The following is a 26,331-nucleotide window of genomic DNA, read 5'->3' on the forward strand; positions in this document are numbered from 1 at the left end:
GCTTCTTGTAAGGGAACTTGTGTTATCATTATTATACAAAGTTATGGAGGGATTCGAACGAAATTTGGTGGACAGGTTGGGGGTGTGACAAGGAAGAAACGATTCGATTTTGGTGAAGATTCGAATCCGGATCTGGATACGAGAATTATTTAATTTCTAAAGTGATTCTTCACCATTGAGTGAACCCGTATATAACGTGTTATTTCAAAAAGATGTGGACGACTTGTGACAAAACTTGGTGATTGAGTTGGTTAGGCAACAAGAACAAGCTGATTAGGTTTGGGTTCAGGTCCGAATCCAGATCCACCGATCAGTGGGATAAAAACAGTAAACTGTTCTGCCTGGCAGAGGTACACTCTCTACAGAGTGCCGTTCTAGTTTAAAGAGTGTACCCACGGCTACTTGGGTCTTGGCCAAGGTAACTTTGTGGCTGCGTTGAAGCAAACGAACGTTCCAGCTGATGGTAAACTTGTTTGAGGACTCGACAACAGCCCAATTGTGACGTCTCTTTCGGTTCATGTGTTTCATTCTCTCATTTAGCTTCAGTAAAAGAACTGTTTGTGCTCCTTCTAATAAACCTCTACCTACAGTGATTCACTCGCCAACCTTTACTCCCCATCTATCACTCTGATAAGTGCGTTTTGACATTTGCCATTGTTTACACATTTCTTTGGCCTGCGTACTGATTTATCATTGAGCAGCAATCTTGGATCTACCATCGTGCCGCCCACCTGTTTCCCTACTTATCCAGCACATGATCTGAAGGAAGGTTGAACTTCAGTTTTAAATAAACGGATCTTTTTTACGTCATTGCTGTCAGAATGGTTATTTTTGACGGGACTTTCTTGTGTGTACTCTTTCTTGAGGTTTTTGATACGGTGCCAGCGAGCACGCAGCATCAAGGAGCACACCGTCATCTTGGATGGAAACCTGTAGACGCTAATGTATATATATATATATACATACTAGTGGGGTCACCCGTGGGAATCCCACGGGCATGGACGTATGTGACATTTCGACATATTGAGTTAGATGCTGCACATTCAATTTTACAAAATGGTTACCGGCAATTCATCAGATCCAGAAATGGTGTGATGAACACAATTTATTTATTTCACATAATATGTGACCCCACACTCCTCTCCACCTGACACTCTCCTCTCTCCACCCTCACGCCTCTCCACCCTCACGCCTCTCCAATACCACTCCTCACACTCCTCTCCAATACCTCCTCACACTCCTCTCCAATCCCTCACGCTCCTCTCCAACCCCTCGCTCCTCTCCAACCCCTCGCTCCTCACTCTCCAACCCCTCACTCCTCACTCTCCAACCCCTCACTCCTCTCCAACCCCTCGCTCCTCTCCAACCCCTCGCTCCTCTCCAACCCCTCACTCCTCACTCTCCAACCCCTCACTCCTCACTCTCCAACCCCTCACTCCTCACTCTCCAACCCCTCACTCCTCACTCTCCAACCCCTCACTCCTCACTCTCCAACCCCTCACTCCTCTCCAATTTCTCACTCCTCTCCAACCCCTAGCCCCTCACTCTCCAACCCCTAGCCCCTCACTCTCCAACCCCTAGCTCTTCACTCTCCAACCCCTAGCCCCTCACTCTCCAACCCCTAGCCCCTCATTCTCCAACCCGTAGCCCCTCACTCTCCAACCCCTAGCCCCTCACTCTTCAACCCCCACTCCTCTCCAACCCCTCGCTCCTCTCGAACCCCTCGCTCCTCTGCAACTCCTCGCTCCTCTCCAACCCCTCGCCCCTTACTCTCCAACCCCTAGCCCCTCACTCTCCAACTCCTAGCTCCTCACTCTCCAACCCCTAGCCCCTTACTTTCCAACCCCTAGCCCCTCACTCTCCAACTCCTAGCTCCTCACTCTCCAACCCCTCGCTCCTCTCCAACCCTCTTCATCGTTGTTGCAGCAGCATCCTGTGCGAGTCTGTGTTCACGTTCCTCGACTGTCTCATTCTCCCTCCTCCTCATCGTTGTTGCAGCAGCATCCTGTGCGAGTCTGTGTTCATGTTCGTCGAGGGACTCGTTCGCCCATCTCATTCGTTTTCTTGCTGCATCCTGTTCAAATCTGCATTGACGTTCGTCGGCGGACTCGTTCACCCGTCTCATTCGTTTTCTTGCTGCATCCTGTTCAAATCTGCATTGACGTTCGTCGGCGGACTCGTTCACCCGTCTCATTCGTTTTCTTGCTGCATCCTGTTCAAGTCTGCGTTCTTCATCGACTGTGTCATTCATTTTGGAAATGGAAGTTTCCACGAAACGCATGAATTGTCACGATCCTCAAGAGGAAGTGTCTCGTAATCATCAAATGGCAAGTACATTACATTGTGAAAATTAAAGATTTCAAATAAACCTATTTAAAGTGTATGCGCACATAACTAATAAAAAAAGACGAAGAAATATCTCTCGGTAATTTCCTGAAACATATTGTACTTCCGGATAATAATGTTGAATGAAATAAGAAAGAAGAAATATATGTCGTTTTTGTGACGACTGTCATCAAAAGTAAAAGTAATATATCTTAACGGAAAAGAAAAAGCGAATTTTTAATATACACAAAGAATTAAGTTAAGCACCCCCCCCCCGTTTTTTTACAACCTCGCACATTACAAGTTTGTTGTCGTCAAAACAGTGTAATATACCCATGATATTGCTATATTTTCTGGAGAAGTGATATTATGGTCACATAAAAACATAACAATCATGCCGTTTTCAATATTTTATTCTGAATAATTTAAGGTGAAATTTTTTGGGAATTTTAGGCATATTTTCACCTCAATTTAAGTATGGAGCTATAGGTCCATCACGGACAGTGTTGATGACGTTTATGTTTTCTAACGTACAGTCATTGTTCTGAGAAGACCTCTAGCGATCTTTGCGTCAATAACGTGTGTAGGACCCACGTGATCGGATCACTGACTCAACCAATCACTTTTTTTCACTTTGATCACTCAATTTCATCAATGGATAATTGCTAATGTCATACCAATCATTATTTGATCTCACATACCTTAGAATATATGCCAATGTATACATATACACAAAGAATATATATTAGGGGGTGCTTACCTTAATTCGTTGTGTAGGGGTGCTTAACTTAATTCTTTGTGTATATATGTCAACATTTTCCCTGACTGTTATTTTAGGCGGTGTATTTTCGTGTTTCATCGTGGCGCGATTTTTAAAAATATATCTGCATTTTCCCGTGTGTGCGTGAATGTTGTCAATTATTTCTGACACCGAGTCGAAAACCATCGATAAAAATTAAATCAGATGGTGAATTCGAGATAAAATCGTGAGGGAGACTCAATGAATGGGCTTTATTTTACAGGCCTTTGAGAATTCATTTCGTTCTACAAACGGAAACTTTCATGGGATTCTCTTCCCGTTTTTTTTCAACCGAGTCTAAAACTATGTTAGCGACTGTTAAAAATGAAATGATATATCGAATTAGAGTTGAAATAAACCTGTGTGAGAGGGAAATACAGCACAGGCCTAACTAAACAGGCCTCAAAGCTATTCGAGTTATTAAAATGGTGGATATTTGTTTACATGAAGCCTCTCCAAGAATGGGTGGAGCTACTCTGTAAACGGAGTAAGCCACACCCCCGGACAGACAGACAGACAGACAGACAGAATCACCGTAGCCTATTATAATATATATATATATATATATATATATATATATATATATATATATATATATATAATCAACGAACATAACAGCGTGACGAGCGCTGTCCCGATCTCCTGTGGACCGAAGTCCTAGACCAAAGCGTCACCTCCGACCCAAAGGGTCTTCTGGAGGCTTCAGCCCGGCCACTCTGTCAACAGACAGAGATTTATTCATTGGTCCCCATTGGCTAAACATCAAGCAGAGCCGCCAATCCAGATTTCGGGCTTATTAACCCTCGTCAGGACGGCATACTGCAAAAAATCTAACCAATGAGGACCAAAATCGTCTGTGTGGCAGACAGGCTGTTGGTTCCTTGCGGGTTATGCGGTATTTACCGTGTGAGACATAATTCGTGGCTGGTGCTCACCATTAAAGCTAGGAGGTGCCTTGATCATCTTAATAGACGATTTTGGTCCTCATTGGTTAGATTTTTTGCAGTATGCCGTCCTGACGAGGGTTAATAAGCCCGAAATCTGGATTGGCGGCTCTGCTTGATGTTTAGCCAATGGGGACCAATGAATAAATCTCTGTCTGTTGACAGAGTGGCCGGGCTGAAGCCTCCAGAAGACCCTTTGGGTCGGAGGTGACGCTTTGGTCTAGGACTTCGGTCCACAGGAGATCGGGACAGCGCTCGTCACGCTGTTATGTTCGTTGATTATTATCCCCGCCGATCGCACCGCACCCCCTGGTTTTGGTTTGCACTGGTGGGAACGATGGTCTGTGTGGCAGACAGGCTGTTGGTTCCTTGCGGGTTATGCGGTATTTACCGTGTGAGACATAATTCGTGGCTGGTGCTCACCATTAAAGCTAGGAGGTGCCTTGATCATATATCTATATATATCTATATATATCTATATATATCTATATATATCTATATATATATATATATATATATATATATATATATATATATATATATATATATATATATATATATATATATATATATATAAACAGGAATTAAATTCCTGCGTGGGGCTAAGTGTGGAAAAAACTCTGACAACAAGGGACTCGAACCAAGGGCCTCCATCACTTTCGCGGTGACAGCCCACGGGTATATATATGTATACACTACATGGCCAAAAGTATACGGACACCCCTTCTAATTGGTCGATTCGGATGTTTCAGCCACACCCATTGCTGACAGGTATACATAATCAGCCATGCAATCTCCATAGACAAACATTGGCAGTAGAATGGGCCGTACTGAAGAGCTCAGTGACTTTCAACGTGGCACCGTCATAGGATGCCACCTTTCCAACAAGTCAGTTCATCAAATTTCTGCCATGTTCGAGCTGCCCCGGTCAACTGCAGGTGCTGTTATTGTGAAGTGGAAACGTCGAGACTAGGAGCAACAACAGCTCAGCCGCGCAGTGGTAGGCCACCCAAGCTCACAGAACGGGAAAGTTGAGTGCTGAAGTGCGCAGCATGTAAAATTCGTCTGTCCTCGGTTGCAACACTCACTACCGAGTTGCAAACTGCCTCTGGAAGCAACGTCAGCACAACAACTGTTCGTCGGGAGCTTCATGGAATGGGTTTCCATGGCCGAGCAGCCGCACACAAGCCTAAGATCACCATGCGCAATGTCAAGCGTTGGCTGGAGTGGTGTAAAGCTCGCCACCATTGGACTCTGGAGCAGGGGAAACGCGTTCTCTGGAGTGATGAATCACACTTCACCATCTGGCAGTCCGACGGACGAATGTGGGTTTGGCGGATGCCAGGAGAATGCTACCTGCCCGAATGCATAGTGCCAACTGTAAAGTTTGGTGGAGGAGGAATAATGGTCTGGGGCTGTTTTTCATGGTGTGGGCTGGGCCCCTTAGTTCCAGTGAAGGGAAATCTTAACGCTACAGCATACAATGACATTCTAGACGATTGTGTGCTTCCAACTTTGTGGCAACAGTTTGGGGAAGGCCCTTTCTTGTTTCAACATGACAATGCCCCCGTGCACAAAGCGAAGTCCATACAGAAATGGTTTGTCGAGATCGGTGTGGAAGAACTTGACTGGCCTGCACAAAGCCCTGACCTCGACCTCATCAAAATCTTTGGGATGAATTGGAACGCTGACTGTGAGCCAGGCCTAATCACCCAACATCAGTGCTTCACCTCAGTAATGCTCTTGTGGCTGAATGGAAGCAAATCCCCACAGCAATGTTCCAGCATCTAGTCACTAGTGGAAAGCCTTCCCAGAAGAGTGGAGGCTGTTTTTGCAGCAAAGGGGGGACCAACTCCATATCCTCTTGGTAAGCCGTGACGTAACGTGCGTGTTTGGACCCGGAAACAGAATTATGACGCGGCGCGTTACGTCACGGCTTACCAAGAGGATAACAAGACAGGAAGTCTAACAGGGGCGAAGCCGGGCTTGTAAAATATTATAAACCATAAACATATTATTAGCTTTTTAAATAGTCGCTAATGCCGTTTATTTGGAGGAATCTTGGAGGAATCCCGACATCTGTGAGGTAAGTTTTACTTACAGAACTGAGCGAAGATCTACTGTGATCAATATACCCCACAAGGGTTGGGTAATAACATGATCCTTCTGCCGGGCCTATAAGTACTGTGTCGTTGGAAGACCAGTAATGCCGATGCGTTCGATATTTGATAATCATTTTAACAATTTGTTTGTTTGTTTTTCACACTGAATGAAAAACGAAAAGGTAGAGCATTTCGATTGTGATATCCTCTTGGTAAGCCGTGACGTAACGCGCCGCGTCATAATTCTGTTTCCGGGTCCAAATGCGTCACACTTACCAAGAGGATAAATGCCCATGATTTTGGAATGAGATGTTTGACGAGCACATATGGGTGTGATGTTCGGGTGTCCACATACCTTTGGCCATGTATGTTGTGGATATCGGGCAAGTTGCCAGATTGCGTCTAAACAGGGTAAACGTCGCAACCACAACACGTATAATGCTGGATGATACCTCGTTTTAGAGCTCTTGGGTCCGGACAGTGCATGGTGAGGTCCAAGGATATTGATATTCACGCAATTTCGATTTATGTGCAGTTTTGTTGCGCACACAGATGGTGTGTAGGTTCAGAACTGCTGGATTGCACACTTCAAACAAGAAAGAGCAATCGAAGACTGCAGACCCTCACCAGGACGTGTTTTCAGGGTTTTCTTTAAGGCTTTTGTGTTAAAACAAATACGGCGGCCGAACCACGTGACCGATAACGTCATCGTTTTTTTTTTTTTCTCCACAAATTTATGCCTACATGATGCTCAAGAAATTTCATCTTGATCGGATGAACTTTTGTACTTGTCGAATTATGACGTCATATTGGAGGCAGCTATGACATCATCATTAACATATTTTATTCCCCATGGAGAGTTCTTTACAATGAGCCATGTCTCAAATTTTTCTATTCAGCGCCTTGGGAGATATGGAGGTGCAAATTCTTTCGTTTTTCCAAGATGGCGGCCGAACCACGTGACCGATGACGTCATAATTATCATAAAAAATTATACACGTGGAGGTGCACCTACGGTGAAAATTTCCTGGCAATCGTATCAACGGTTGCAGAGAAAATTATATTTATTCTGTGCGGACAAACAAACATACAGACAAACAAACAAATAAACGGACTCAAATGCAATACCCTCTTCTCTGGCGAGGGTAAAAATAATGTAACTACAAACTATTCAATCAGTTCCGTCCAACATATAATTACCTTTTCTTCGATTTACCTTACCGAGAAACCTTAGCAGTCTTCACAGTCACAGACTATTATGCTGTTAACGGAAATGCCCAGCAAACTCCCTAAATATTCCACACTCTATTGGGAACAAATTCCCTAACAACAGCCCAGTGGTTATCTGCTAGTATTCCTATAGAAACGAAACCAGGTGATACAAGTTCTGGGATGACACATTCTCTTGCATACTGTAATTGTGCAATAATACTAGCTTCCTATTCTGACGGAGGTCTGTCTGCTGTTGGCATGAAGATGTGTTGTGAAAGATTTCGTTGTTAATAAATTAGGACCAATCTGGAACAGATCTCCACTCCATCACATTGTGTGCAAATGTCCACCATGAACAGTCTTGGGAATCGATCCAAACCTGCTGTGAGGGCAACACAAGACTTTACCTACTCCACCTTTTCTCTTTCTCTCCACAGAACTTTTGTCCCACCGATGTACCTTCCCGAGCCAGGGTTATGCTGGGTGGTTTGCCATTGCCATTCCAATCAGTCGTTGTGACAGGAATTAGGAAATTGTTTATGGTGCCGGAGATAGCTCGCCTCCTCTTCACAAAGGACACGATGGGGACTTTAACGTCCACACGTCCATCTGAGGGACGTCACACACATTGATGAATCACCTTGCCTGTGAAACACCAGGATGACAGTTTATAGCTGGGTAGGGATTCGAACCTAGACTAGACAGCTTAGAGGTGAGTGTGCGTACCTCTAGGCCATCCTGTCAAACCACCCACTCCACCAAAAAAAACCACATTGTTATGACAGTATTACTAATTTAGCAATTCAATATTTCTAAAAGTAGTTATTGTTATAATAGTAATTATTAGTTATATTTACAATTAAGTTTCACTCTGACTTGGCTCTGGCTCTACCTGGCAGATAAATAAAGCTGGAGAATGTTAATGCTTGCCATATATGAATTAGCATAAGTATTTTACAAGCTGAACACTATAAACCGCATCCTGCCGAACATGGAATAAGAATTATTAACCCCTTTTTACACACACCATGTTGCTAGAATCATAACAACTAGGGCATGCCCGTACTATATATATATCTAAAATTATATCCCCCCCCCCTCTATTTACATGAAATGGTTTGGTCCATTCGCAAAGCCAAAGCGAACGGCTTGCGAGTACGGTGACAATCCCCCCCCCCCTCTATTTACATGAAATGGTTTGGTCCATTCGCAAAGCCAAAGCGAACGGCTTGCGAGTACGGTGACAATCCCCCCCCCCTCTATTTACATGAAATGGTTTGGTCCAAAGCGAACGGCTTGCGGAGTTTGGTAAATAAATCGCCATAGCTCGGTAACTACTTCTCCGATTAATATGAAACCTTGAATTGGGACAATGTTTTTATGTTTTTAATTGAATTACTATCCGTAATGGCGCACGCTCTCACAGGAGCTCCGGAGGGTCGCATATCGCAGTTACGATGAATCGCAAATTAGTTTTAATTAGTTTTAAAACATAGTTTAACGCCAACATAGTTTGCCAACGTGAAATAAATGAATACGCTCTCAAATGTGCCGTCCGAGGCAGAGTCTGTTCGCCACGTTCGGCACACGTGATAGCTCGCTGCTCTCTGATTGGTTGAATCGTTTTTTGGACATAGCTCGCTAACTACTTGTCCGATTAATATGAAACCTTGAAAAGGCACATCCTCGGGTCCCCAGCAATATACCTGGCAAGTTTCAAGTATATCGGACCCGTGGTTGTCGAGAAACAGCGGTCACAGACAGACACACAGAGATTACTGGCATTATAGATAGATAAGAAATCTTGGGAAAACCACATTTATAGGTTGGTCTCTAAAGCTAGTCTCTGAGACTGGGCATCCTCCATCGTACAAAGTCTTTCTTTTGGCACACCTCAACTCATATCCACCTAAAAGGCCTTAATCCGCAGCTTGATGGAATACTGCTCTCCCTTATGGGCTGGTGCTCCTGCCTCACATCTTGCTCAGCTTTATGCCGTGGAAACCAAGGCCTTCATCCGCAGGTTGATGGAGTACTGCTCTCCCCTATTGGCTGGTGCTCCTGCCTCACATCTTGCTCAGCTTTATGCCGTGGAAACCAAGGCCTTCATCCGCAGGTTGATGGAGTACTGCTCTCCCCTAATGGCTGGTGCTCCTGCCTCACATCTTGCTCAGCTTGATGCCGTGGAAACCAAGGCCTTCATCCGCAGGTTGATGGAGTACTGCTCTCCCCTATTGGCTGGTGCTCCTGCCTCACATCTTGCTCAGCTTTATGCCGTGGAAACCAAGGCCTTCATCCGCAGGTTGATGGAGTACTGCTCTCCCCTATTGGCTGGTGCTCCTGCCTCACATCTTGCTCAGCTTTATGCCGTGGAAACCAAGGCCTTCATCCGCAGGTTGATGGAGTACTGCTCTCCCCTGATGGCTGGTGCTCCTGCCTCACATCTTGCTCAGCTTGATGCCGTGGAAACCAAGGCCTTTAGGATTATTGCAATCTCCCATGATGATGATGAGTCTATGGGCCTATCACTCCACCATCGCAGACAGATCGGTGGTCTCTCTGTCTTCTACCGCTTCCTTTCTGGTCTTGCTCCCTCTGCTCTGTCCATGCGCCATCTACTCCGTTAACCCTCCCCAAGCCCACCTCTTTCCAAATTTCCACTCTTCCCTTCTTGAGAGTTTCCTTCTGTATCCATATTGTGCACCACATTTGTCCTCCCACACCAATTATTTGTCTGTCTCCCTCTACGTTGTCCCTCAACCCTGCTGCTGGTGTTTCCCCTCTCTCTCTACTGTTCATTTCATTCTGTCGTTTCCTGATGATAGCTTTTCCACGAGCCTCGACTTTGTATACGCATCTCATTTTGCTGCTCACGCAAATCAAGATAACAAAGCCCCCAACACAAAGAGCCTCCAAGTTGTGCTTATCAGTTAAATAGAACTGAGAGCTCGTTTCAGACTCACGATTCAACACAAAGTGCTTTCCAATATATCTTGAAACTGCAAGTAATCAAACACTCAGAAGGGGCGATCAATATTGGTCCATACACTTGTCAATCAGCCATTTTGAATCAATACAGTATCAGGTGCCAGCAATGCTGGCCGACCTGCATGTCCTTTATCATTAAGATAGAAATGCTTTATTTATCATTAAATTTCCTGATTTCTGCCCATTCCAAGACCTCTTTCCATTCCGTAATGCTCCACCTGCTTCCGCTGTCCCGTAACTAATTCCCACTCTCCTCCTTTCTCATTCTTTCCCTTCTCAAATGTGCCTCCACCCCTTTTGGATTTCAATATCACTCTCCTGTTCCTGCCTCTTTCTTCAAACACTTTCCTCTTCCTCCCACCCCTTCCTCCCTTCCGTTGCCCTTTGCTTTTCTCCAACTCCTTTCAATCCAAACAAACCTTTTCCCCTTCTTCCCTTCTTTTGAAAACCCCAGCTCGCTCTCAATCGTCCCAGCCCCGCAGTCGGCATCATGCTCTCTTGTGGTCAGGTGGCATAAGTAGTGGACAGGTAAGCTGGGATGAGGGCAGTTGGGAATTATCCCAATGACTCCGCAACTGTTTATTGTATCTATCAAAGCAATTGAATTTTTGAGACTGCGGTATTACCTAAACCACGAACATCTGGCACCCCACCCCATCTGTCTGCTCCATATACAAGACTATTCCCTCTCTTTTCCTCATTTATACCTAATTTCCATTCCCTTCTCTCCCCACTCATCAACCCTCTACCTCATATCATGCTTCTTTGTCTTCCTATTGTTTTCTTCTATACAGGGTGTCCATAAATTACCATCCCAAATTCAATCTGTAATAGAAATATAACAAAATGTGATACAATGATGTGGCTTACTGCATGTGAAAGAACATTTCTCAAAGTTTTATTGGGTTGGCAGTATGGCCGAGACCCTTAGAGGTACGCACCCTAGAGGTCTAAGCTGTGAAGCAGCTTGGTTTGAATCTTGGCCGAGCTATAAACTCAACTGGCATTCTGATGTTTCACAGGCAGGGTGGTTCATCAATGTTTGTGCCACGTTAAACTGGGCGTCCGATATGCTGGCCTTAGGTGGTGGATGTTAAAGATCCCACGGTGTCCTTCGCGAAGAGTGGATGAGCAAAATTTACAAATGACTACCCTAACCTCCAGAGGGCATTGCATCAATGACACCCGTGCCCTCTGCTAAGGATGCTATGCCGCAGCCTTTTGCTGTATATGAACAAAGAAGAAGAAAGTTTAATTGTCAAGATCATCGTTTATCATAATCAGAACACTTCCATGTCAGCACCCTGTGCCACATGTACCATGTTGAGTGGATACTTGATCTACTTACAGATTCGGTTCAGCATTCCCACGTTTCCTTTGTCAATTGAAGCCCTAATTCTCTTCATCAGATCCCCAATATCAGTAACCCTCGTTCGGTACATGATGTCCACGTAGCCCCACCAAAAATAAATAAATCCAGAAGGGATGTGTCCAGCAAATGTAGTGGCCTATCCATCGATCATTGAAGTGTTGGTTGAGGAATCCATTGTGGGTGAGCTCCATTTTGTTGGTAAATTACCTTTGGTTGCAGATCTGCCAACTGTGGGAGTAAAAAGTTATCCAACATATCCAGTTAATTGTCAGACTTGATGGTGGCTTCAGCAAGTAAAGGAAGAATTTGCCCAATGCCTCCGCTCGGTGCAAAGATTGGTCCCTAGTTAGTAAAACTCTGAAAAATGTTCTTTCACATGCAGCAAGCCGCATCGTTGTATGCCATGTCATTATTTGTTTATTGTCGGTTGAATTTGGAAATGTAATTGGTGGACACCCAACGGTGGAATCGCTCCAACAAGGAGGGGAGTTATACGTCTCCTTGAGGGTATGGGACAAAAGGTTCTTCATGTCCGTCAGGTTTAGGCCGAGAAAAATATATTTCCGGGTTCTGGTCAGCACGCGCATCGATTTTGACCCTGCGCGTCAACAATTGTTTTTTTAATTTGGTATCGACGTTCGCGCACGGTTCTCCCCTACAAAACTGCGTTTAGTTTGTCCAAATCCAACCAGGCGTTCCAAAGATATGAGTAGTTCTGTGTGCCGTGACGTCATGAATCCAATAAGGAAGTTGCATGTGACGTCATCGTCTTAGTCACGTGACCGCTTGGGTGGCAAAACATTGCTTCTGCCACCATACTTAATGGCGGCAATTTGAAACTCGTCTCACATATAAATTGCCCCCTACACGATGGTAAAGAGTTGTTGTGCTGTCGGATGTACAGCCCGATTTCATAAGGGATCGGGCTCGTCATTCTACCGTTTTCCGGACGGCACAACGCTAAACCGGATTCATAGCTGCCTTGACTGCAGCTCTCAGGTGAGAATATGGCTCATGAGGTTGTTACCTTCGCTCGCGAAGGGAAAAGCAGGATTAGGCATTTGGTTACGTACATGTGGAGTGTGTGTGGCGTACGTGTGGCGTATGTGTGGCGTACTTGTGGAGTGTGTGTGGTGTACGTGTGGAGTGTGTGTGGTGTACATGTGGAGTGTGTGTGTACTGTGGAGTGTGTGTGGCGTACTTGTGGGTCCACACGGGTCCACAGGCAGATGACACAGCCTCAGTTTCTCGCAATATCGCGAAAACGCCTCAACGGGCAAGCTACGGGCGTAAACTGACAGGTCCGACGGATCAAACGACAGCTTTCCCGCCATGTTGTTTATGCCACCCAAGATGGCGGCCGGAACCGGTTGCGATGGACGACGCTCACGCGATGCAAGGCCTCTATCGGCTGGATATTGTCATTTATTGAAACGAAGACGTTCTTTGTCGGGTTCGTGTGAAGCAACCAGATGGCCTAGAGAGCTGCGGGTGGTCTCGTTAGTTAGGCCTGGATCCTATCTCGTTTGTCATGAAGTTGTAGGTGTCTGTGATAATCTGGTGGACTGGGAGAAGAGCTCGTGGGAGACCATCGGCCTGTTAGACCACTTGCGCATGCGCAGTGTTGACGCGATCGACGCATTGGAATGTTTGACGGTACGGCGAGGCGATCTCGAGATCGAAATGGCAGTCTATAATATGCTTGAAGAACTTAATGATTTTCAGAATAAATACATTTTAAAATAACTTAAGCTTGTGTTCGTTATTTACAAAAAAGGCCTACAAGTCCCATTGGCTGTCTTTAATTTCTCTCTGGACAGCGCCACAGCAGATGAGGAGGACCGCAAGGCATGAGGACACAAAAAAACCTCTATATGTGCAATCCATGCTTTTCAAAAAAGAAAAGAAAAAATAAACCGCATCGCCGCATCAATTCTGGAACTTTGGTCTGACCAGAGACCAGCAATATATTTTTTTTGGCCTTAATTTGGCGCTTCGGAACACACAACCAGAGCGAATCTGCCGATAAGATTGGCTGGGTGATCCTGGCAGCGATCTACCTTTACGGTCATGGCTAAATATGCCAATTCTGCTAAATGCTATGGAGCACACCCCCGATGACCACACAATGTTTCATCAAAACGAGAATATTTATTAACAGGGAATAAATGGGGAAGGAAGAAGAACACAGCAAACAGTGGCAATTACAGTAACCAATGATAATAAATAATTTAATCCCACACTCTCGGAACCACGCCGGCTTAAAATATATTGTTACGTGTGTGGGGGTAGGTAACGAAATACCTTAGTCCAGATAGAATTGTGTAGGTTTAGAATGCTCCGGTGACGTGAAGAAGAAAAAGCCCACCTTCATGTAACTAAGTAGGTTACCCGTTAGGCCGAATGTCCGTGTAAGTGTTTGTGTGTCTCCAAAGAGGGGTGGAGCTATGCTAATTAGCTAGGGCTTAAGAATGATCCCCAGTGTGTAATTGCCCTTGTGAATTTTCCCTTTGGTCTTATAACACTCACTCGGCCAGCCATGCAATCGGCACATAATTACAACCACCATAATCGCTGACAATACCCAGACAGTACGACCCCGCACAGCTGAACATTCTTGATGGGCGTAAAGAATGGCCGTGAGGTCACACTCCAAATGAGGATTGGTTGAGGAGCGATGGGGTGATTGAATCGCACGTGGTGATTGGAGCGAGCGTGACGGCAGAGGAAACCTTTGAGACCGGAGGAAGAAAAAGTGAACATCCCGCCATTTTCTCTCTCTCTCTCTGGTGCTGGCTGCGTGGCGGACGGTCGCATATTGCTCTCCCTCTGGCGGCTGCATTTTCCTGGCTCGGATGCGCTTGTGAAAGAAAAGTCTGGGCAAGAGAGGTTTGGGATAGAGTCGGTATCGCGAGTGGAGCTCTGCAGAGCTTTGTGGAGCATGGAACCACCGGAGGAGGATGGGTTTCCGCCGCTTCACGGATCAGGGTGCCGTGTGGCGATTCGCGCCATCTTGTGCGCTCCCTCGCGGAGACTTGGGGACCATCCGCACTTGTCCTCATTGGAGCAGACTGAGTATCGGCCACCTCACCACACCATTCTCTTTTATTTTATTTCTCTCTGTGTCTGTATATGAGTCCGTATGGAGGGTCCCTCATTTAGGAATTTTAGGTTACCGTGCATTCATTTTTATTGCCTGCATTATTTTCATTAAACCCATTATTTATTGCATTTCTTTGTCGTGCCTGTCTTGTACGTTTATTTGTTCGTGGGTATCGGATAAACCCCCGTCGCATCCGTCCATGCAGGTAAGGACCTCGGTATCCTTCCCCCACGCATGCCAAAGAGATGGCACCGCCATATTTTGGGGTATACGCCTCGGAGTTAAAGCTCGTTTTGGCTATTCGTCGCCCTGAGGTCTTCACTACAGGGTCGATGCGACAATATGCTTTAGCTCTTTCATTTGGGGAAACATGGGACAGAGAAAGAAGAAGATGAGACAAAGAGAGAAAACCTGCTCCATGTGCAATGTTCACGCATGCGGTGTAGGTCCCTATTTGAGGTGTGCACAGACTGGTGTGTAGGTGCACATGACTGAGAACGAAGTAGACGAAACAGAAAATCTGCTCTACTTGTAGCAATGTTCACGCATGCGGTGTAGGGCCCTATTTGGGACACGCCCAGACTGGAGTGGGTGTGCATGGGACATAGAAAGAAGATGAGCAAAGAGCGAAAATCTGCTCCACGTGCAATGTTCATGCATGCGGTGTAGGTCCTTATTTGGGGTGCGCAGAGACTGGTGTGGGCGTGGCAATGCTGTGTCTTGTGTGCTTCCTGAGCCAAGTTATCAGTGCACCAGCTCTCCAATGGACTGTGACTCGTGCCACAAAGCCGAATCACAAACCACCGCGCACTATGGTAGCACGATGGGCCAGGCAGGAACCACAAAGCAGCAGACAGGCACCAACAACAACCAACCATCGAGAACCACTGCGCACTTGGTGTGCAGTTATATATTGCATCCCGCAGGGCTGTCGCTGTACAGCGTCACATCACGACAAGTATGCAGCACTGTTGCTTAGGTCGGCCATACCCATCAGACCATCCGTGGCATGCAACCATTGGTCTGATGATTTATGGGCCATGTTGATTGGCTGGCAAGCCGGATATATTTCACACCACGGACAGTCCAATGGCTTAAAGCCCATCAGATGCCCATACATGGGCATATTCACCTGCACTTTTCATGGCCTTGCGGTGACAGATGGTGACCTTTGGTGAAATTTACCACCGCCATCTTGGGCTGCTCTGATTGGCTGCTGGAATGGAAAATTATACGCAGAAACGGATGTATGACGGGAAGGTTTAAGGTTGCAGGGATGGAGAAAAGGTGAGACTTAGACACACACGCTGGGATGGGGGAGACGAGATCTTTCTAAACACGTGCTCGCCACACTTTTATTTCTCACAGGAATTACATCACACTTACTCTTAACATAATCGAGGAAATAACTATTCTAATCTATTTCCCATTTTGCCATTTTAGTAACAATACTTTGCCACAGCCTCTTCAGTCTAAAGTAAGTAAACATTTGTCTGGTGTATTTATTCCGATTGTACAGGGGTCAAAAGTTCAAAATTGATGGAAGGATTAAGGGGTTCGGCAAACAAAGCCTTCCTTTTTTAACCAATGCAGACAAGACCTGCACAAAAAGTACCTCCTCTGCAGAGCAAAAGCAGGTAGATAGTGACGTGGTGTCTGGTAGGGTTTAGGGGAGGAGGGAGGTATGGAGGGGGCGTTTGGTGAAAATAAGAATAAGTAGGGCCTGTGTAATCCAAATCAGTCACGTTTCTTCCTTGCCCACTGAAATGATGTTACTGGAGAATACCAGTTGGGCCAATTAGTTATGCAACACGGAACTTTGTTTATTGGTTGAGAGTCACAGCAAATGTAACACTGCACACTCTTGACTTTGAGCCAAACAGCAATTCAGTGCCAAAGTCTGATACTATCGGACTTTAGAACCGTCGCACAGATTTCGCCTTTGGGTCCAACACGTACTTTTGATGGCGCACCGCGCACCACTTGCACTCCCTTTAATGGTTTATTGTTATCTGGTTATTCGTGCTGCAGTTGTAGCAAATGGTGTGGTATAGCTTAACAAGCCAGATAATCAGAATCACAAGTGATTTATTTATTTTTGCACAATTTCTGGAACAATTGTACGAGGAAGCAGCGGCTTAGGTGACACGGCAGCTTCACTCGTCTTCGGCAGCTTCACTCGTCTTCGGCAGCTTCACTCGTCTTCGGCAGCTTCACTAGTCTTCGGCAGCTTCACTAGTCTTCGGCAGCTTCACTAGTCTTCGGCAGCTTCACTAGTCTTCGGCAGCTTCACTAGTCTTCAGCAGCTTCACTAGTCTTCGGCAGCTTCACTAGTCTTCGGCAGCTTCACTAGTCTTCAGCAGCTTAACCGGTCTTCTGCAGCTTCACTGGTCTTCAGCAGCTTAACCGGTCTTCTGCAGCTTAACCGGTATTCTGCAGCTTAACCGGTATTCTGCAGCTTAACCGGTCTTCTGCAGCTTAACCGGTCTTCTGCAGCTTAACCGGTCTTCGGCAGCTTAACCGGTCTTCGGCACCTTCACCGGTGTTCTGCAGCTTAACCGGTCTTCGGCAGCTTAACCGGTCTTCTGCAGCTTAACCGGTCTTCGGCACCTTCACTAGTCTTCAGCAGCTTAACCGGTATTCTGCAGCTTAACCGGTCTTCTGCAGCTTAACCGGTCTTCGGCAGCTTAACCGGTCTTCGGCAGCTTAACCAGTCTTCGACAGCTTAACCGCTCTTCTGCAGCTTAACCGGTTTTCGGCACCTTCACCAGTCTTCTGCAGCTTCACCGGTCTTCGGCATCTTCACCGGTCTTCGGCACCTTCACCGGTCTTCTGCAGCTCCACCGGTCTTCTGCAGCTTCACCGGTCTTCGGCACCTTCACCGGTCTTCGGCACCTTCACCGGTCTTCGGCACCTTCACCGGTCTTCGGCATCTTCACCGGTCTTCGGCACCTTCACCGGTCTTCGGCACCTTCACCGGTCTTCTGCAGCTTCACCGGTCTTCGGCACCTTCACCAGTCTTCTGCAGCTTCACTGGTCTTCGGCATCTTCACCGGTCTTCGGCACCTTCACCGGTCTTCTGCAGCTTCACCGGTCTTCTGCAGCTTCACCGGTCTTCGGCACCTTCACCGGTCTTCGGCACCTTCACCGGTCTTCTGCACCTTCACCGGTCTTCGGCACCTTCACCAGTCTTCTGCAGCTTCACAGGTCTTCGGCATCTTCACCGGTCTTCGGCACCTTCACCAGTCTTCTGCAGCTTCACCGGTCTTCTGCAGCTTCACCGGTCTTCGGCACCTTCACCGGTCTTCGGCACCTTCACCGGTCTTCGGCTCCTTCACCGGTCTTCGGCACCTTCACCGGTCTTCGGCAGCTTCACCGGTCTTCGGCAGCTTCACCGGTCTTCGGCAGCTTCACCGGTCTCCAGTAGCTTCACCGGTTTCAGTGAGTATGTGGATGAGAATGCGAAGGTTATGGTAGGCGGGGAAAGCTCACGATGACGGTTTTGAGAAATGCGGTGGTGGAACGATGGAGGCTGGAGGCGAGGGGTGGGGGGATGATGGTGGAAGTGAAACAATCATATGTGATTGAGTCGTCGCTATGACAACCTCAGCCCTGGCACTCCTGCAGAAAGTGCATAATGATCAGAGGAGGTGAGCCTGTGCAGGAGATGAGCAAGTGCTGTCAAATGAAATGTAACAGCATGGATCCTCAGAGGTGAAACAGAGGGAAATGTACAATAAACAGTGCAAACCGTAGTCGAAGCGACGGCATAAAACACGACGCGCTGCACGTTTCCAACTCGCGGAGGTATATGCTTCGGCGCCGAGGAAGGATGTGGTGCAGGTCTGGAGGGAAATTGCGCAAAATAATCGCAGTCATTCACAACAGCAAAATACACAACAATCACAGGCCTGAAAGCAATTGGGAGAACACACGCTGTGGCAGGAGTTTTGCCCATTGAGAAAATACTGAGAATGTTCCAAAAGACGCAGCGATGCATTCACCTAACAATAACAGAATGTTCCCTCGACGGAAACAGTTCGGCAGGTATTTCGATGTTTGCACATTAAGGGTGTACAGTGCATTGCATCACCTGTCTAGAGGGAAGGAGAGGTGTAATTAAAACCGCTATTCCACGTTATAGGCTCTGCATCCGTGCGGTGTTAAGAGGGAGCGAACTATATTACACCGTGACCTCCTGTCGACGCCCCCTCTGCTATTCCCCTATCTTCTCCAGAAACATGTACACCTCTGCACACCCTTTCCTGCTCATCCAGGGGAGGGGGAAAAGTTCCTCGTCTGTTTAAAATTCTTTCTCGGAGCTGGTCGGACTATGGTTGCTGGAAATCTCAGTGGAAATGTGCGCACAACGGGTCGTGTGATTCACGCCGCATTTGTCCGCGGCTGCGGGGGAGATCGAGCTCCGAGCGGTGCGGACTTGGCCGTTGTCGGGAATTCGATATTAATAAGATTTTCCAAAATCGCTTTGTGCTTTTTGATGACGTCCATATGAGGTGACCTTCAGTTATTTATTCCTCGGCGCAATTCCGCCCCGCTACCTTGGAGAGACGGTACCGCCGCGTATAGATCATCGCGTTCGTGATGCTTTCCAGCAGCACAAATGCAATTTAATGGACGCACTCCTTGCAGCAAGGAGCCGTGGCCCAGCTGGAGGTCCAGATGCATGCTCATTGCCCGTCTCCCAATCCCCCTCCCTTTCCTCTCGCCATCCCACGCCTCCCACTTCCACCCACGGTCGCCAATGTTCCTCCACTGTATAAAAGGCGGAGCTGCCACCGAATAAAGCTCCTGTGGAGCAGTAAAGACGGTTTGTCCTCTTAGAACCCCCTCAACATCCGAGCACCGCCTCATTGCTTGGCCCTAACGCTCGCGCATACATACCTGGGTGTGTGTGTGTGTGTTTGTGTGTCTGTCACGCCAAGTGTGCGGCGCTCCTGCTTAGGCTTTTCTTGACCACAACTTCAGCTCGTGCACTGCACACGCTCTCGAAGGATCATCGGCCGAGTTCAACTCTCGGAGACACAAGAACAGACTCTCGCGCTGGCCATATCTAGGCCCTACCTATCACTGAGTACCTGGCCCCAGCAGCGCTTAGGTTCCTGAGGTTTCCAAGGTGACTTCTTTGTCCTATAGTACGGTAAGTGAGGAATTGTTCAAGTGGTGATTGCATGTGCGTGTTGAATGAAATGTCAGGTTGGTGAAAACAAACTAGTTTGGGAGGTGAGCACATTGCCCTTTTATGGGAAGATCTTGTTCTTTTAGTCATTCTTTGATTACCTTCTCTAACCACATATGAGCAAAATTGATGATTCGTATCCGAGTGACTGTACGCATGGATTGTATGTACTAAAGGCCATCTGGGTGATTAAGCATGAGCTCATCCACAGGAAGAAGCGGAGAATTGTAATAAGTGCAGATGTAAAGTAATGTTTGTGGATATGTTGACCATAACTGCAAACATTGTTGTGTTCAATAACCCTTGGATTGCCTTTTGGAGCTTCACTCAGACAGCAGGGCATTGTGAGTAGGATTGGGGTTATGCTGTTTGGCAATTGTCCAAGGTAGGTAAGGTTTATTATTATTTTGTTTTTTTTACAGCTATATGCTCTTGGAATGGCTTGGACATAAGCTGTTTGCAGGCAAAGGACATTGGACAACATCAGTCCAATTTTGCATGAATTACAAGGGCATTAGTAGTCCGACTGGATGGTGCGGAGGTAGTGCACATGTCTCTGATCTGTCTGGTCTGGGTTTCATTGTCAGCCTGACTATAAACTGTCAGACTTGTGCTTCGTAGGGAGGGCATTGTGTGGATGGACATTCACCTGGGGGTCTTCTGTGCGAGCATTGGTCAACGATAAAGATACCACGGGGTCTTTCGATTCAGAGTAAGCGAATTATCGCCAGCATCCTGGAACAAGTTCCAAATTCGTGCCCTGACTACCAACTGCAAAGGCAAAGGCAAACCACCCAATGCAATTTTTTTTTAAAGTGGGGCTGCTTTGGCAGCACTGAACCTGCCTCCAGGTAGAACCCCCAAATAAATAAACTATCAGGCACCTGGGGAGAATTCTGCATTATGTAAGATGTGATTTCAACAGAATTATGCAAAGAATAGTTAAATATCAATATTTAATATTGTTTAGCTCTGTGCTCCCTAAATATGTTGCTTCATTAACGCAACCCACCCCCCCCCCCCCAAACCCATATCCTCAACTCCCCCCTCCCCCAAATCCCAAGTCTTCAAACCCCCTAACCACGCAAACCTATAAACCCCCCACCGCCTCAACCCCAACCCCAACTCACTATCGCCCCTAGACCCTTTCTTCTCATTCTTCAAAGCAAGAGACCATTTTTACATCCTTACACATTATTTCTTCATTACCTCATTAAAATGGTGCCGGGTGTGACGGTGGAAACAACGTCCAATTCACAATCTTGCGAGATATGTCCTGCGGAAATTCCGTGGAATTGTCACTCTCAATATTGATTGTACGTGGCCTAATTGTGTTAATAAATGATCCTAAATTAATTCCAGTATCCTCTTCCTGATGATGATATGTACCAGAGAGGTAGCCGTGCTATGCACGGGTGGGAGGCCAAAGGCAAAGAAACAATGCGCAAACGGCGAATGATAAAGCATTAAATTCCATATTCCTGGGTCACCTTCAGTGGAACGTCAGGCATGGACAGCTGGTTCGTGAATGACTTGAACAAAAAATATACCCAGTCTAAATGGTTCTATGCGCGGTCAATGGTGAATCTGCATATGGCGAATCCGCGAATGTCACGAGGGGAACAATGATTTCAGTTCCTCATTCATTTAAACGGAATAGCTCTATTTTTTCATTCCAAACAGCATAATTCCAATCACAAATTAATACCACGGTATTTATATGACAAACTATTATGTAAAACTATAAATATAATGCAAACCAGCGAATTGTCGTAATCTGTTAATTTCAGATTCGTAATCTGTTCAGCTCCGTAACGATGGTACAGTATTTCAAAATCATAATTTTATTTAGAAATTTATGAAACCTCCTACATACCTACGGAATTATTATTGGCGCGCACGAGCGAAGAAAACCAGGGTCTTACCTGTACGACGGCAACACAGGGCTTATTCCTTGAACCCACAAACAAATCAAAACACATGACAGGGAAAATTCACAACACAAGAATGACCTGCCAAAATAAAGGATTTAATGAAAATAAAGCACATAAATAAAATGGATGGTGAAGTAAAAACTATAATTCCTAATTTGAGACGCCTCAACTCAGACACACAGACACGACAGGGGAAAACATATTGTTACAGATCGCGGTTAGATGTTATTTCGACCGAGCGGTGGTGTATTACCGTGACCTAACAGTTATTCCCCGACTAGACCCCGATTCCACCCAAACGTTGACCAAATCGCGCTCTGCTAAATCAATGATGGAAAGGACACAACGACTGGGATAGATGAAACGACGCAAGGGGTACAGTTCTCAAGACCTCCGGAGGAGGATATAATTACAGTGGGGGAGAAAAGGGGTAGATTACAAGGTAGTGAGGTAAAGGCACAGAAGAGATAGGCACTTAGTTACAGTCTTATCTTATCCCAGACAGACCACAGACAAACGGAACAAGGCTGACTTACACAGGGATTGATGGCAGGGAAGGACAGGTAGTCGATAGCACAAGGTGCACCTTGGCTCGGGGACAGGATCAAGCACGGTCCAAGAGATGCAGGGAGGCCTCACAGCGCTCGGAGGTGGCGTCTTTCTTTCTCCAAGCTCAGCGCGCATCTGACGTCACCTCCCTCTTCCTGCGCATGCTCAGCGGGGAGTGACACGCCCTCGGCTGGTTGGCTCCGCCCCAGATGGGACCGGTCCGCCGCTTCCATTGGGTGCGGGGGTTACCGGGCTCCGCCCTTGACGAGGAGCTGACAGGGAGCCCCTATTTGGTAACCCCGTCGAGCACATGTTCGATGGCGGCTCGCTGGGAAGGCCTCATGCCCTCCCAACACCCCCTACCAACCAAGCCGGAGTGAGGACGCGCACTCCCTGTGCACGCCGCCGCCGTTGCTGTTGTTGTTGCTGAACCGTGAGGAAGAGCTGCGGGGAGGTATTGGGAGGTCCTAAACTTCCTAACGGTGCCATACAATCACATTCTGGTGCAACGAAGGGTCAGAATTAATGGAAACGAGTCCTTAACTGACATAGACTAAGAATAACTAGCAAGATGTCCTATAGTTGTCTTACATGAGATGCGGTGAACCTGGGCACGACATTTAATGGGGGAAATAGGGGGAGGTCGGGTCTACGGAGTGTTGTTTACAGAAAATGGGACTAGGGAATGGGGGATTGGGGATAGTTGGGAAGTATTGAGGAAATAGGGGAATATTTACAAGCGGATATGGATGGATGCAAATCCCATATCCGCAACAATATAATACTAGAACGGCACTCAGTAGAGAGCATACCTCCCTCCGCCTGGTTGGCCATATCACTCAATGGTGAAGAATCACTTTAAAAAATTGTATTAGCTGGATCCGGATCCGGATCTTCACCAAAATTGAATTGATTCTTCCTTGGCAGACACACAACCTGTCCAACAAGTTTCATCCAAATCCATCCATAACTTTTTGAGATATCCTGCTATGTATCGTTTTTGGCCCTTTCTCCCAATGGTGAAGAATCACTTTAAAAATGGAATAATTCTCATATCCGAATCCATATTCAGATCTTCACCAAAATCGAATCGTCCTTGTCAGACACCCAACTGGTCCACCAAGTTTAATCCAAATTTGTCCACAACTTTTTGAGATATCCTGCTATGTATCGTTTTTGTCCCTATCCACCAATGGTGAAGAATCACTTTTAAAAATTCTAGTAGCCGGATCCGAATCCGGATCTTCACTAAAATCTAATCATTTCGTCCTTGTCACATACTCTATATCTCTGCCAAATTTCGTCCAAATCCGTCCACAACTTTTTGAGATATTTTGTTCACAGACAAACAGACAGACAAACAGACAAGGGTGAAAACATAACCTCCATCCACCTTTGGTGGCAGAGGTAAAAAGAAAATGGTCCTCCTCCGGTCGTTCAGGCTCCACAAGGCCCGATAAATCTCTCAGGCGCACACAGCATGAAGCGCAGCCGTCCTCGACCCAGGCCAGAACAAGAGAGAGCCAAAAGACGGATTCTTCCTCACGATGCCGACTGCCCCGAACCACTCTTGCTCAGTCTTTTTCCACAAGTGTACACGAGCCAAAAATGCGCCACGCTCCGCGGCAAAGTCCAGAACCTGAGAGCGATGAATTCTGCGACCGCCCGCCACGCAGCCAGTACCAGAGAGAGAGAGAGAGAGAGAGAGGGTGGAGGGACTCGCTCTCCCTTTTCCCTCGCTGACGTCACACTTGACCAATCCTGATGTCTCATCACATTAATGCTATCTCCACCGCCAATCATCCCATTCGGGGCGTGGCCCGCCAGTTGCGATCCTTCGAGGTGGAGCTTAGCCGTCCTTCGGGAATGTTTGGCTGGGCGGAGTTCCCTTGCCGATCGTATTGTCCGGTTATACTGTTGGAGATTTTCGTTGTTGTTGTAATGGCAGCCCTTTTTAGATGAAATAACAACGTAGGGAAAATCACAGGGGCAATTACATACTGGGAATTATTAATCTTATGCCCGAGAACTACTGTGCATTCAGAAAGTATTCAGACCCCTTCACTTTTTTCACATTTTGTTATGTTGCAGCCTTATGCTGAAATCGTTTAAATTCATTTTTTCCCTCATCAATCTACACTCAATACCCCATAATGACAAAGAGAAAGCAGGATTTTAGAAAGTTTTGCAAATTTATTTAAAAGAAAAACTGAAATATCACATTGACATCAGTATTCATACCCTTTGCTATGACACTTGAAATTTAGCTCAGGTGCCTCCCATTTCTCTTGATCATCTTTAAGATGTTTATACACCTTGATTGGAGTCCACCTCTGGTAAATTCAATTGATTGGACATGATTTGGAAAGGCACACATCTGTCTATATAAGGTCTCACAGCTGACAATGCATATCAGAGTAACAACCAAGCCACGAGGTCGAAGGAACTGCCTGCAGAGCTCAGAGACAGGATTGTGTTGAGACACAGATCTGGCAAAGCCTCTAAAAAAAATTCTGCTGCATTGAAGGTTCCCAAGAGCACAGTGGCCTCCATAATTCTTAAATGGAAGAAGTTTGGATCAACCACGACTCTTCCTAGAGCTGGCCACCCGACCAAACTGAGCAATTGGGGGAGAAGGGCCTTGGTTAGAGAGGTAACCAAGAACTCGATGGTCACTCTGGCTGAGCTGCAGAGATCCCGTGTGGAGATGGGAGAAACTTTCAGAAGGACAACCATCACTGCAACACTCCATCGATCTGGGCTTTATGGCAGAGTGGCCAGGTGGAAGCCTCTCCTCAGTGAAAGACACATGAAAGCCTGATTTGAGTTTGCAAAAAAGCAGCTAAAGGACTCTAAGACTGTGAGAAACAAGATTCTGTGGTCTGATGAAACCAAGATTGAACTGTTTGGCCTCAATTCTAAGCGTAATGTCTGGAGGAAACCAGGCACCGCTCATCACCTGCCCCATACCATCCCAATGGTGAAGCATGGTGGTGGCAGCATCATGCTGTGGAGGTGTTTTTCAGCAGCAGGGACGGGGGGACTGGTCAGGGTTGAAGGAACAATGAACAGAGCAAAGGTCAGAGATATCCTTAATGAAAACCTGAAACAGAGCACTCAGGACCTCAGATTGGGCCGAAGGTTCACCTTCCAACAGGACAATGACCCTAAGCACACAGCCAAGACAATGCAGGAGTGGCTTAGGGACAACTCTGTGAAGGTCCTTGAGTGGCCCAGCCAGAGCCCTGAATTGAACCCAATCGAACATCTCTGGAGAGACCTGAAAATGGCTGTCCACCAATGGTCCCCATCCTGACAGAGCTTGAGAGGATCTGCAGAGAAGAATGGCAGAAAATCACCAAATTCAGGTGTGCAAAGCTTGTCGCGTCATACACAAGAAGACTCGAGGCTGTAATCTCTGCCAAAGGTGCTTCAACTAAGTGCTGAGTTAAGGGTCTGAATACTTATGTCAATGTGATATTTCAGTTTTTTCTTTTTAATAAATTTGCAAAACTTTCTAAAATCCTGTTTTCTCTGTCATTATGGGGGTATTGAGTGTAGATTGATGAGGGAAAAAATGAATTTAAACGATTTCAGCATAAGGCTGCAACATAACAAAATGTGAAAAAAGTGAAGGGGTCTGAATGCTTTCTGAATGCACTGTAATTAACACAAAAGTCACGCCCCTTATGGCGACATGCAAACACTCTTACCCTGCCAGGTTCCCTACGTATGTACCTTGAGGGTCTTCATTGTCACGTCATACGGTCCATGCTAATCTATACATTCCCATCTCCCCTACATTC

The 26,331-nt window shown here is 46.5% G+C and overlaps 1 protein-coding gene across 4 annotated transcripts in view; it reads left to right on the forward strand.

Moving 5' to 3' along the window:
* Window positions 1-10,803: 10,803 nt before the first annotated feature.
* The window catches only part of LOC137421916 (hippocalcin-like protein 1), a 70,604-nt gene continuing 55,076 nt past the window's right edge, over window positions 10,804-26,331 (forward strand). The window contains exons 1-3 of one of the 4 annotated variants that reach the window (XM_078773072.1): window positions 16,773-17,026; window positions 17,066-17,245; window positions 17,589-18,286. The gene's annotated coding sequence lies outside the window, so the exon portion shown is untranslated. Of the gene's footprint in view, window positions 10,899-16,772; window positions 18,287-19,652; window positions 20,004-26,331 lie in introns of those variants that run through there. The other 3 variants (XM_068108485.2, XM_068108484.2, XM_068108483.2) reach the window with 3 other exon arrangements.

The sequence above is a fragment of the Myxine glutinosa genome, chromosome 2 (assembly GCF_964187855.1).
Source record: "Myxine glutinosa chromosome 2, kmMyxGlut1.1, whole genome shotgun sequence".
NCBI lineage: Eukaryota > Metazoa > Chordata > Myxini > Myxiniformes > Myxinidae > Myxine > Myxine glutinosa.